Below are 12,227 nucleotides of genomic sequence, written 5' to 3' on the forward strand. Positions count from 1 at the left end.
GAGATAAAATTCATGTCTTAATAAAACACGGTTTTTGTCGGTTTAAAGGAAGCCAGTGGCAAACAAATTTTGAAAATAGCTGATATACTAGATTATTTGTTAGGTTTTCATTCTTGAATTCATGAATTTTGTCAAAATCAGCTATGAAAATTGAATTAATGTTCATATTGAATCTACTAAAATTAGAGTATAGTATACAGTCATCTCTTTCCGAGAAGAAGGCTCATGGCGAACTGTGCTACGGTGAAATATTTTACGTACAATTTACACGTAACACAGTTTCTGACAGTCAGCGGAGTACAGGGTCCATGTCTCAGTGTTGTACGGCAATGTCAGCCTTATGAGAGTTTTGTATGATAAGGTTTTTCTGAATAATAAATTTGTTTTAATTTGTTTTGGCATAGTGTAGGAGTTTATATTAAAATTTGATCTATCTATTCTGTAAAAATGATGTAGTAACTAAACGTGCCAAATTATTTATAATTTGTAAATTTATATTATATTTTATAAAGAATTATTTCCTATTTTTAAATTCTAGTTTTATTAAATTTCTTTCTATAAAAAAATAATGATAACAATTACCTAATTTAAAAGATAAATTACATATTACAAAAAAATGTTTGTGATTGTTTTACTTTTATTACTAATTACACTACTGTCCTCATGGCCTGTTGTAGTATTAAAAAGAATATAATATATTATTTTTATTATATGTCATATATATTTGTAATTAGGTAAAGGGGGTCCTCGTTATCCAATGGTAATTGGGACTGACAAAATACCTCTTAAAGCGAATCCGCTTAAAAAGACATGTGAGCAAGACAGAAATAGCATAGGAGTGTGGGATTGAAAGTGACAGTTGACTACTGAGCTATTGAGCTTGTGTTTTTTATAGTTTTTTTGCATCTACCTGCAAATTCGTAACTCCGGGGACTCGGATAACAAATACTCTTAACAACTAAAGTATGTCAAAAGAAGCCGACATTTTCTTTTTTTCTTACGAGTGCTATCAGGAAGGCAGGTTCATTTTTCCATAGTTACCAATTCAATTATACTAAATATTGTCATTGGAACTAGGAAATTGTGTAACTCCAAAAACGCTACTTTACAGGAGAGACAAAAAACATGATTTCGTATACAAACTCGGCGCTTTGCGCCTCCCGGGTGGGGTCTGCCCCCCTGGGCCCCTCAGATGGTGGTTACTTAAACCCTGATGGCTAAAATTATTAAACATGGAACACGCTTCGCCTACTGATTCTCTGAATGCTGGTTGTCCAAATTCGAAATAAAATTTATTTGGCAAAGTAACCGAATCCAAAGGATTCAAACAATTTTACTTTTCTGAAAAGTGTGTAATTACAATAATAAAACTAATGAAGTATGTAGGCTAATGTAGGCTACTGAACGTAAAATGAAAATAATCGGCGCGCGTAAGTAATCGAAGCGCGGGCTGCGGGCGGGCTGCGCGTCTAGTTGTTCTACGTCTATTTTTCGTAACATTTTTGCGTCGGAGATCATGAGTAAAACATGTTCCATGTTAATATGGTTATGGAGTTAAATCATCCATGATTTAACGATGTTACAGTTTTTTTGCAATTACATCATTTGCAAGATGGGAAGATAATAACAACGGCCACTAGATGGCATTCAAAGTCAATTTTTGATTGAAACGGAGTTACACATTTTTTCTAGTTTCAACGAAGAATTATGTACTTATATTAAAAAACGTTCTGGAGTCACTAGTGTTGTGATACAACAGTCATACTATTTTATATTACCATAGTCTTATATTAATTAATTATTAATGATGGATCTCTATTTACTGATTAAAATTGATAAGGAGAAAACTAGTAATGTGTTGTGTTCGATCGATCAGTGGTGAGTGGTATCCTATTAATGAAATTGCTGTATTATAATATTAAAATAATGTTCCACCATTATTTACCAAAGTGTATCTAATTTGTGATTTGTAAAATATATTATTCTGTTTATTATTTTTGTTTTGTTTTATTTCAACGATATTTGTCATAATTTTGAAACACTTTCGAAACATACCTAGTAGGGAAATCTTAAAAAAAATCTTGGACCCGGTGGAATACAAACATACATCTTTCACATTCCAGATGAGTGGTCTTTTAACATATTCGCGTCATTGTGAATAACTGCTAGTGGCTTATTCTACAATCATGTAGTTTTAAAGTCAGTTTGTTTCACGTTAGCCAATAGGAGCTCGGCCTTTGGGTCATGCTACTAATATTTTACTGGTATCTCATTTGATTACATACTTGCATGCAGATTAATGTTGCAGAAATGGGCCAATTCAACTTTCACTTTCAAACTCGGCTAGATCATCCATTATTTATCAACATTAAATGTAATAATAGATTCAGTTACTTAATAAATAAACACAATAACTCTTTAAATCGACATATACACTACTGAGAATTATAGCATTTCCACTAAACCTACTCTCAAACAGTGATGGTTTTAGGTATGTGGAGATTTGTTGCGCTGATTTGATTAGGTGGGTATTTCTATGTAATAATAATGTTATGGTGGGTAGTTTTCTTTACTCGTTTCAACTCAATTTTCTAATTTTTGTCTAGTAACAATAAAATTATTTGAATTCTCGATAATCACATCGATTTCGATGATTTATCGAGAAATGAGAATTTTAAAAATTTGAGACAAGGTTTCTTGATCTCGATATCTGTCGAAAAGGGGATATCCTCTAGCATTCTTGGAGAGATAAGCGTATAGTGAGGATGATCTCAATTATTATCCATTCCGGCGACATGATAGATTTGGGTGTCATTTACAAGGATGAGTCTGTCATGGATAATCAATTTTATTAATATATAGGTGTTCCCACACAATATATAATTGAGATTTAACACAATATAAGTGATTATTGATTAATGATTAGTAAATATATAATAATTGTACAACATGACATTGAATAACATTAGTTATCTGATTGGATTACATATTATAATACTATAATTTTAGAGAAAATATGGCAATCTATCTGTAATAATGTAATATGTTTTAATTATTATAATGCATATGACAAAATATTTATTATTGCTTTTACATTTTGTATTGTTGGTATAGGTACAATCCGTTCTTGGACCTTCAAAATAAAAAATAGTAGAAAGGACGTAGGTACTACTAATTATCAAGTGATAAAAAATGACAATTATCTGTCTCACTGCTTTATAGTTGTCACTGAGGAATGATGACGACATTGCTATTTATCGTTATTATGAATTAGGAGTATGAAAACTCAGAAGGTAAATTTCCAACCGTGTCTGATCCTAATAAGATCATATGGGCCTCCATCAGCGTTGCCGATTTAGCTTTTTTCTTGACAGATCTAGCATTTTTTGATCGGCATCTAAATATACATAATTTGAAAACATCTCATGTGTATACTCACTAGAAACGATCGTTTTGTAGAAAAAAAAATACGACGCCTGACGGGACTTGAACCTGTATATGCTGGATTCGCGCCAGTATGTTTTACCATTAAACTACGGAGGCCCTAGATAATTACGACGATTTTAACTAGTAGTTAAATGAAATGTTTATCGAATTGTGGAGATGGGACCGACTGAATTTGCTCTTTATAAGCATTACTCGTTATATCGTTATATAACATTTTTCGCGCCACATTCTATTTAAGGCTATACTTCAGTTGAGGCATGGTCTAAAAAGATCGTGGCTAGGCGATGCGCGGATTATGCAAATGACGCATGCCAAACGAAATATAATTTAGAATCCAACATGCGTCCTTTTAATGTTATGTTTATTATTACATTCGTAATAATAATTGTATATTCATTGATATGTTTTCTTTTTCAAGTACAAGCGGAATGTTTTTTAGTCAACTTTACACGATTTAAGAATATATTCCACCGACGCCATCACAAAACAAATTGACGTGCTCACACCTCGACTATCAGTCCCCGATTGGCGACGACTGCGAAATTTCGTTATGTACGCTCTTAATTATTATTACTCCTGATTCTATCTATAAATCGTGTTAGTAATATCGATTCATTTTAAAGATGGGCTCATGGCCTGAAAGAAATGTCAAATACAAATGCAATTCTCTTGACATAATTTAGTTTTAAATTATGTAATCTATAATAATTATACATGTTAAGATGTTGCGCAAATTGATTGATAATGCGATTTAAAATAAGGTATGATACCACATGAAGGTAGATAGATACCTAATACAATTGAATATATCAGTGACGTCCCGTGGGGCTAGGCAGATTGAGCATCGCTAGGGGGCGGCAAATCGAGGAGAATCATTTGGTATGTATAGAAATAGCTAAACTTATTTTGTGTACATGTACAATAATAGCATAGTAAAAATGGTGTGAAAATAATAAATCTGTGTATTGCTAAATGGTACAAACCAAATGTGTCAGACATGGCCCCCACAACGGGGGGCTCAGAAGGGGTCCGTCGAGTCGAGTTGACCAGATAAGTGAGATAAACACATTACAAATTTGCTTTAATAGTAAAAAAAGTCAACTGTTATCCTTTTGATAATATTATTATTTTAAATTATGTGGTTACGATGCAATTTTTAATTATGTATCAATACTCGACAATTCCATAATTCAAATAGATGTATATATTCAAAAAACACTAAATATACACATTAATTTTACCGCGTACACCATTTGAAAAACGCTACTATAGAGCATCACACTGCCTTTATCCTTAGCGTCAGGTAGGGGGCCCCACCAAAGATTTTATCCCGGAGGCCCGCTTCAGGATCTGGGGGCTATGGTGTCAGAAATAGCAACCAATTGGTACTTCAGACTCTGATGATTTGGGTAAGTGTCTAACATACCTTATTTATTCACTTTTTATATCAAATTTATATTTTAATTATATTTTAAATTTATATTTTAATTATATTTTAAATTTATATTATATAATTTATATTATATTAAATTTAGTAGTGGTTTATATTTTGTTAGTAATCCATACAACACATTTATTAGATATTGGAGTCATGAAAGGATGATAAAACATACTGTATAAAAAATGGGACAACATTTGGCGCTGCCTAGGTCTAGGGAAGTCACTGGAATCTCCTATATATTATTATCCTAAGAGATTTTAGAGATACACCAACAGCTCATTTAAGCGACATTTTATTGTTATTTTTACATCTTCACTTCGAAATGTGCGCTACCGATTCATCTACCGATTGAATTGAACACATTTCAGAAATTTACCATGATTTTACATGTACGTGACGTTTATATCCGATATTTTCTTACGCATCGTATGCAATCGCCATATTTACTGTTTACGCCCCACAGAATGACGTCTTCGTCGCTTAAGACCTTCCAATCCTTTATTTGACAAACGAATTCGATTATTTTTATTCAAATATCGTAATGTAGGCATTGGCGCACTTTTTTCCGGTGAAAAAACCATAATTCTGGTACAATTCACTACGTATAATATCTTTTGACAGGAGCGTGCGCCACTGTCCGCCATTTCATAGATAACATGATATTCCAAATTTGATTTTTTTTTAATATTACTTTGTGGCTGTTACGCACTATTTTTTTTATTGAATAATTACCTAGGCTACTAATTTCCATAGATCACAATATAGTCATATTAAACTAACAATGTTGCCATTGCAAACAATGAAAGAAATTAATACGAATTGTTATAGTCATCAAAATGTGTGATATTGTATAATATCTACCTATTTTTATCGTCCCTATCATCATAAATCTTGACCTATCCACTGCTGGATGAAGGCCTCCTCAGCCTTATTCGACTCCTTACTTACACATGAATTGTTATATTTATCAAAATCAGTGATATTATATTATTATCTACCTATCTATATATAATGCCATTATAATCACGAGCCTCAATAAATCCACTGCTGGATTAAGGCCTCTCTACGTTGATTGTATTATTGACAGTATTGAATTTCTAATGTTATTTATCTACATATTCATATCGTCATCATAATCATCATCAACCAGGATCGATCCACTGCTGGATGAAGAGTTCCGCAACCTGATTCTACTACTATTGGTTTAACGAATTTGTGATATTATACATATTTCTATCCATCTTATCATCATCGACTTGAACCAATCCACTGCTGGATAATGGCCTCCCTAGCCCGAATCTACTCCTTTCTGTCATATGAATTGCTGTATTTATCAAAATCGGTGATATTATATTTATCTACATATTTATATCGTCATTAACATTATCATCATCATCGACCTGAAACAATCCACTGCTTAATAAAGACCTCCCTAGCCTGATTTTACTCCGTTATGTCATATGAATCCCTGTATTTATCAAAATCGGTGATATTATATTTATCTACATATTCATATCGTCATTAACATTATCATCATCATCGACCTGAACCAATCCACTGCTTAACAAAGACCTCGCTAGCCTGATTCTACTCCTTTCGGTCATATGTATTTCTGTATTTATCAAAATCGGTGATATTATATTTATCTACATATTTATATCGTCATTAACATTATCATCATCATCGACCTGAAACAATCCACTGCTTAATAAAGACCTCCCTAGCCTGATTTTACTCCGTTATGTCATATGAATCCCTGTATTTATCAAAATCGGTGATATTATATTTATCTACATATTCATATCGTCATCATCATCATCATCATCCTGAACCAATCCACTGCTTAATAAAGACCTCCCTAGCCTGATTTTACTCCGTTATGTCATATGAATCCCTGTATTTATCAAAATCGGTGATATTATATTTATTTACATATTCATATCGTCATATCATCATTATCATCATCATCATCATCGACCTGAAACAATCCACTGCTTAATAAAGACCTCGCTAGCCTGATTCTACTCCTTTCTGTCATATGAATTGCTGTATTTATCAAAATCGGTGATATTATATTTATCTACATATTCATATCGTCATCATCATCATCATCATCATCATCGACCTAAGCCAATCCACTGCTTAATAAAGACCTCCCTAGCTTGATTCTACTCCTTTCTGTCATATGAATTTCTGTATTTATCAAAATCTGTGATATTACATTTATTTACATATTCATATCGTCATCATCATCATCATCATCGACCTGCACCAATCCACTACTTAAAGACCTCCTTAGCCCGATTCTACTCCTTTCTGTGATATGAATTTCTGTATTTATCAAAATCGGTGATATTACATTTATCTACATATTCATATCGTCATCATCATCAACCAGGATCAATTCACTGCTGGATGAAGAGTTCTGCAACCTGATTCTACTACTATATTATACCTATTTCTATCGTCCTTATCATCATTGACCTGCCTGATTCTACTCCTTTCTGTCATTTGAATTGCTCTATTTATCAAAATCGGTGATATTATATTATATCCATTTATATTTCCATTATCATTATGAGCCTGAATCAATCCACCGGTGGATGAAGGCCTCTCTAAGTTGTTTGAATTTCTGTCGGTCATATGAATTGCTATATTTATCAAAATTGCTGATATTATATTTACCCATTCATAATATCGTCGTTATCATCATCAACCAAGATTAATCCACTGCTGGATGAAGGTTATACCAACCTAATTCTACTCTTCTTGGTCATATAAACTGCAATATTTTTTTAAATTTGTGATTTTATATACCTACCCATTTATATCGTCATTATCGTCATCAACCTGTATCAATCCACTGCTGGATGAAGGCCTTTTTAAGCTGATTCCACATCTTTAGGTCTTATAAATTCATATTCTTATCAGATATAATATGTATTGCTTCATTATTTATCAACATTTGTCTCGATATGAATGTCCCTCACCGGGAAACTATATTGTTTAAGGTTAATTTAAAAAAAAATATGATTTTTAAAATATTATTCTATGGCTCCAAGCATTTATTTTTTATAGACAATGAAACAAAATAATGTTTAAATTTATTTTTTTATGCTGCTAACCTTTTTCTATTATGTAAATGGGACCCGAAAGGGATTAATATTCGCGTTATATTGGATCGCTAATTCAGTGGCGAAGGGTGGAGGTAAGCTGTTAAGATCCGCCATAAATAGTGCACACTAAACTTTGTCAGTTATCCGTATTTGTTTTCATTGAAATAAGACTATAATTTACAGAGGGTGTTAGTTAGTTTTTGAAATACAATTAAACCCTGCGAAAGCCAAGCCATAATAGATAATAGTGAAAAAATACTCGCATATCTATAAAGTATCTAAAATTATGCAATTAAATTATACATAACTTTGAATATTTTATGGATAGAGTAATATTTTTTATCGATTATAGTTTGGTTTAGGCAGGGCTTAATGAATTTAAAAAATGAACCAACAATATGTGTAATATGTATTCGTAATACAACGAAAACAAATAGGTATGAATGAAAAAGTGTGCACAATTTTGTCGTATCGCCCAAAATATACCAAAACTATTATGGTTTGGTTTAGGCAGGGTTTAATTGGCTTTTAAAAACTAACCAATACCATCTGTAAATTGTAGTCATAGCTCAAAAAAAACATATACGTTTGACTGATAAAGTTTAGTATGCAATATTTATGGCGGATCTTAAGAGCCTACCTCCACCCTTCGCCACTGATCGCTATTAATGATAATCACGATTGAGATGTATAATTATTTATCATATTTAAATGCACATACCTATACATATATTGTATTAAAATTAAAATGACAGTGGTAGCAATCGGCGATTGCCAGCAGTTCTGCTAAGCTTAGCAGCCTGAAATGGTGTCAGATGATATTGAGAAGGCCAGACTCCAGAATAGACTACGCACATGACTCCAAATTTGTATTGGCAGTGACGACATGCAGATCGTAAAACTGACAAATCAGATAAATTTTCAATTGTCTGACGTGAATGAAAATCCATCTCGAAGGGAAAACTATGGCGCCGTCTATACACACGTTACAATTATTATATTAAAATCCAACACCAAGTCACTATGACGAAAAGCTGTCTGCAAGACCTAGCGAGACAGACTGGCGAGAGCCAGCTGGCTCAGCTAGTATATTATTAATCATGATGGAATAATAGTGTAGTAATTTATGATAAATATTGGCCTAAATATGTCAATTATAAAACTGAAGTAGCATTATGGTTTCGATATTGATTAATTATAAGTACCTACTTATATAAATTGTTATTAGAGTGTAGGCTTATTAACTTATTATAAGTATTTTATTTTTGTTCTGATTTCTTCGGGTTATGGTATCGGAAATATATGGCCGTATAATAAAGACCGTACAACCTCTTTGGGTCGTATAGTACCGATATAAAATTCATGTCTAAATAAAACACGGTTCTTGTCGGTTTACACTTTACAGGAAGCCAGCAGCAAACAAATTTTGAAAATAGCCAATATACTGGATTATTTGTTAGGTTGGATTAAGTTTTCATTCTTATTTATGAATTTTGCCAAAATCGGCAATGAAAATTGAATTAATGTTCGTATTGAATCTAATAAAATTTGAGACCGTATACTGTCCAACAAGAAGATTCAGGCACAAGCCGGAAGTTGCTGTCGTCGACTAAATAGGAGGAGTGTTAGTAGTTCACAGTTTTAACACATGGACATCTCGTCGCTAACCGGAAGACGCTTCAATCAAAGCTTGTTAGTTCACAGTTTTAACACGTAGCCAAGAAGATCTTGTTGGACAGTAGTTTACGCCATATCATTTCGATAGTAGCTCACGGTGAACTGTGCTACGGTGAAAGGTTTTACGTGCAATTTACATGTAACCCCTCTAGAGAGTACGCCAGTCACGCTATATTAACACAGCTTCTTTTACCGTGGCGCGGTTCCCTTTCATTTTTAGTTTCAAATTATCTACAAATTCGTTTGGTACGAGGGTGGGTCAATAATTCCTTAGAAAAAAGCATTAAAACAGGTTTTATTTTTGTATTTTTTTTTTATTTCTCAACATAATTTCCTTGGAGCTCAATACACTTGGTTAGACGTTTCTCAATTTTTTTTAAACCGTCAGAAAAATAAGTTTTCGGAAGGTCCTCAAAATAAGCATTTGTCCGATCGATGACTTCTTCATTTGAAAAAAAACGTTGTCCACTTAGCCATTTTTTTAAGTTTGGGAAAAGGAAAAAGTCACTGGGGGCTAAATCTGGCGAATACGGTGGGTGGTCGACCAATTCGAACTTCAATTCTTCAATTTTAGCCATTGATCGTAAACATGTGTGAACACGGGCATTGTCCTGATGAAAGAGGATTTTTTTCCTGTTTAAATGAGGCCGTTTTTCTTCAATTTTGTTTTTTAGCTGGTCCAAGAAACGCTACTGGTCGGATCACTGTACTGCGCGCCATCGGTGCACATCGATGAATCGCTGACCGGCATGAGCAGGCTAATGAACACTTCAAAGGGTCACAGGCTGTTACTCGGAGGCGACGTAAACGCAAAGAGCATCTGGTGGGGCAGTCGACGTACTGATAGCAGAGGCACAGCCGTGTCAGATTTTTTAGCACAGCACGACCTAAACGTATTAAACGAGGGTTCTGTCCCAACGTTTGAAACGATCAGAGGAACTCGTAAGCTGGAAAGCTATATTGATATTACGGCGTGTTCCAACGCTCTGCTCACCAGAGTCGAAAATTGGAGAGTATGTCGTGATGCAGCGTTGGGATCCGACCACAATGCGATTGTTTTTTCATTACAGGCCGCAGATAGCTACGCTGCAAACAAAACTTCAAATGTCAATCAACAGCGACCAGGTTTGTTTAAGACGTCCAAGGCTAACTGGATAGATTTTGGGCTTGCACTTATTTCCCAGATTCAGGATCGCGGTATCACTGTAGATAGTTTGGATAGCGTCACAGACGCACATGAGCTCGAAAACATTGTCAAAGAATGGTCATTGGCGAACGAGTCAGCATGCGAGAGCACGATGGTGCGCTCTTCGGGCGAAGGATTTCAAAGAAAAAGTAATCCATGGTGGAGTCCGAAACTGGATACACTGAAGACGGCTTTTAGAGTAGCAAGGACAAAATTTCGAAATTCAGGCGTGGTTCGACGGCCGTTCACTCGACAGATTTTTGAAGCCGCAAAGAATAAGTATGAAACTGCAATTGCGGAAGCGAAATTAGAAAGCTGGAAGAGCCATTGCTCGGCTCAGGGAAAAGAGAATGTATGGTCTAGTCTTCAGAGATTGCTCAAAAGTAAGGCGTTCAAACCGCCTGAAACTCTGACAATCAACGGTCGCATGACCTCTTCGGCTCTCGAATCTGCAGAGGCTCTTCTTGCGTATTTTTTTCCAGACGACAGTATTGCAAACGAAACGGAGCAACAGACATTGATCCGAAATGCGGCCTCGATTCCTTCAGAGGAAGATGACGACGAGAACTTCACTCTCGAGGAGGTCGAAAGAACAATGAGGCTGTTCAATCCAGCTAAAGCTCCGGGACACGACAGTTTCACGGCGGATATCTGTCTCAATTCATTCTTAACTGTTCCTAGCATAGTTGTCGCTCTTTATAATGCTTGTCTGCGAATTGGTCATTTTACAAAAATCTGGAAAGTAGCTAGAGTGGTGGTCATTCCCAAACCGGGAAAGGATGACTACGCTAACGTCTCGTCATATCGGCCCATCGGATTGCTGCCCGTGTTCGGTAAAGTACTCGAAAAATTATTTATTAATCGAGTTTCCTGGAAACTTCAGACTAAACATCTGCTCAGCGAATACCAGTACGGTTTCACCCCTCAAAAGAGTACTGAAGACGCGCTTCATGCAGCAATTGATAGAATCAGGGGGCTAATCGCGATGGTCAGCTCGTAGTGGCGGTATCTCTTGATATCAAAGGCGCGTTTGACAACGCATGGTGGCCATATCTTCTTCAACAGTTGAAATCTAAAAATTGTCCCGCTAACATTTTCAGGCTCATCAAAAACTATCTATCCGACCGAGAAGTCTTCGTCGAATATGCTGGAGCATCTGCTACCAAAGAGACATCAAAGGGATGCATACAAGGTTCGTCTTGCGGCCCTGTATTGTGGAACATAGTTCTCGACGATCTTCTCTCTATGCCGTTTCTTGAAGGTGTACACGCACAGGCCTTTGCTGATGATGTATTGCTGATTATGGAATCCAAAGAACTTGGTTCTCTAGAATCCATGACTAACAGCGTGCTGGAGAGCG

Source organism: Rhyacophila brunnea, unplaced genomic scaffold (assembly GCF_057557595.1).
Source record: "Rhyacophila brunnea isolate RB1 unplaced genomic scaffold, BYU_Rbru_1.0 scaffold_16, whole genome shotgun sequence".
Classification (NCBI taxonomy): domain Eukaryota; kingdom Metazoa; phylum Arthropoda; class Insecta; order Trichoptera; family Rhyacophilidae; genus Rhyacophila; species Rhyacophila brunnea.